Here is a 2500-nt window from a genome sequence, read left to right as displayed (position 1 = left end):
ATGGGGGGGGAGCGCGGCGGTAGACCTGGGCTCCGGCAGACGGGGCGCCCAGGTCCTTCCGTCCGCGGCCGGTTGACCGGGCCGCCGGGGGCAGCCGTTAGGCCGGGCCTCCCCGTCTGCCCCCCACCGCCCCCGCTCGGTCCCCTCGCGGGCGCTGCCGTGCGCTCGTTTCGCCCCAGGGCAACGGAGCCCCCCCCGGTAGACCTGGCCTCCGAAGCCGGGGAGCCCAGGACTGCCGAAGGCTTCCTCGGGCGAGCCGGATGACCTGGCCTCCCGGGCGCCCGAGGCTCGGCAGGCCGCGCGACCCGTCGTCCGCCCCGTAGCGGAACCTTCCTGCCGCAGCGGAGGAGGTCCACTTCGGGCCCCTCGAGGCCAAGGGGGTTGGGGGTGGGGTCCGGTAGACCTGGGCTCGGGGGGCCGGGGCGCCGAGGTCTCCCGGTCGCGGGTGACCGTCAGGGCCCCGGTCGCGGGACACCCGGCGAGCCGGGCGCCCAGCCCTAGAGCTTCGGCGGCAGGCCCGGGGCGTACAGACGCCCTGTCCTCACCCCTCCTGAACACGACTCCCCTCTCCTCTCCCCCCCCCCACCCCCGGGCCCCGGGCAGACCTGGGCTTCCCCGTCCTCGGAGACCAGGCCGACCGGCCCACGCCCCGGCAGGGGTGGATGACGGAGCCCGCGAAAGCGGCAGGCGGCCAGGTCCACCCGACGGTCCGTGGGGGGGGGGGCAGGCACGCCACCATGGCAGGCACGCAGCAAAAAAACGCAACCTCACCTTCACCGCCACCCCCCACAACGCCCAAACCGCGGTCCAGGCCTCCTCCTCCTCCTCCTCCTCCTCCTCCTCCATCGGTAGCGGCCAAGGGGTCCAGGTCTACCGGCCACCGCCGGGCCGGTAGAGGGCAGACCGGCAGACCTGGGCCCCTTGGAACCCCTTGCAGCCTGGGGACCCCGCGCCGGAGCCCGGGTCCGCCGTCCGGCCGCGCCCGCGGCGAACGGTTCCCACGGCCTGCCCCTCCGGCCCGCCCCCCCCCGCCCGGTAGACCTGGCCTCCCAGCCCGGCCTCCCCCACCCTCCCCGCCCCCCACCGCCCGCCACGCGCGCAGGAGTCCTGATCTACCTCCCGTGCCCCGGCAACCCCACCCCCTGCTCTCCCTCACCGGGCCGTTAGTCCTGGCCTACCCCGGGGAGCCGTGTCCAGGTCCACCTCCCGTTCCTCCGCCCAACGGTGCCGTGGGGGGCGGGGGACACGTCCCCTGGGCGTGGCGCGGTCCTGCCACCTGTGCGTGTGCGTGTGCGGGCGGGGGGCTGTCCGGTAGACCTGGCCGGGTCTCCCGACGGAGGCCTTGGGCGAGCCGGATGACCTGGCCTCCCGGGCGCCCGTGTTTCGGCAGGCCGGGCGACACGCCCTCCGCCTTGACGGAGCCCCTTCCTGCCTCAGCGGAGGAGGTCCGGGTTGGCGCCAAGCGGGTGGGCGGCCGGGCGGCCGGTAGACCTGGACAGGGCGCCCAAGCCTACCGGGCGCGGTTGCACCGTTCCGACCCGCCGGCCCTCCCCCCGTGCCGGTAGAACGGGCCTTCCAGCCTGGGCTTCCACCGCCCCCGCTCCCGCGCAGGAGTCCTGGTCTACCGTCCGCACCCCGGACACCCCCACCCCCCCCCAACCCTCCCCGCTCCACCTCACCGTTGCGTCAGACCCGGCCTTCCCCGGGGAGCCGCGTCCAGGTCCACCGCCCTTTCCTCCGCCTGCCCGCGATATACGGGGCCGGGGGTGGGTGGGGCGCGGCGGACAGCTCTCTCGTGCGTGGGGCGGGCCTGCCTCCCCACCCTTCGCCGGACCGGTAGACCTGGACGCCCGCGCCAGGGGAAGGGCCCGATGGACCGGGGCGGCGGGCGTGCGGGCCTACCTTTCCTCCCCCCGGAAGGGCAGAAACGGCCTGCCCGCACCCGCCGTTCCGGGCTCCTTCGCCGCGGCGGTAGACCTGCCCGAACGGCCACGGGTGGGGGGGGGTGGGTAGGCGGGGGTGCCCGCGGCGGAGTCCTGGTCTTCCGCCCGCGCCCCGGCAAAGGGTGGCCCAGGTCTACCCGTCCGCCCCTCTGGCTCGGGGAGGACGGGTAGACCTGGACGCCGGCGCCGCGGCCGGGCCCCCGAGTCCCCGGCGGCCTCCAGGTCTACCGCGTGACACGGGCGGCAATTGGTAGACCTTGACTCTCCGGAAGCCCTTGAGGGAGCGGATTCGGAGGCCCAGGCCGGGGGGCGGTTCCGGAGACCCGGACGGAATCCCGGCCTCGCCCCGGTCAAACTCGACGTCCGGAAGTCGGCCTCCCCGGCTCGGGCACGCTCGCGGAGATTTCTAGGCACTCGCTTTTCAGAACGCATCAGAGAATCTCCGGAGCCTCCGGCCGGGGCGAGACCGCTCTCGCGGCCGCCTTCCCTGCCTCCCTGCCGGCGGGCGCCTCCGCCGGGGATCCGGGCGCGGGCCCGGTCCTCCTTTTTTCTCCTTC

Source organism: Eublepharis macularius, unplaced genomic scaffold, assembly GCF_028583425.1.
Source record: "Eublepharis macularius isolate TG4126 unplaced genomic scaffold, MPM_Emac_v1.0 Eublepharis_42, whole genome shotgun sequence".
Classification (NCBI taxonomy): Eukaryota; Metazoa; Chordata; class Lepidosauria; order Squamata; family Eublepharidae; genus Eublepharis; species Eublepharis macularius.
The sequence above is the reverse complement of the archived record's forward strand: the minus strand, read 5'-3'. Positions refer to the sequence as shown.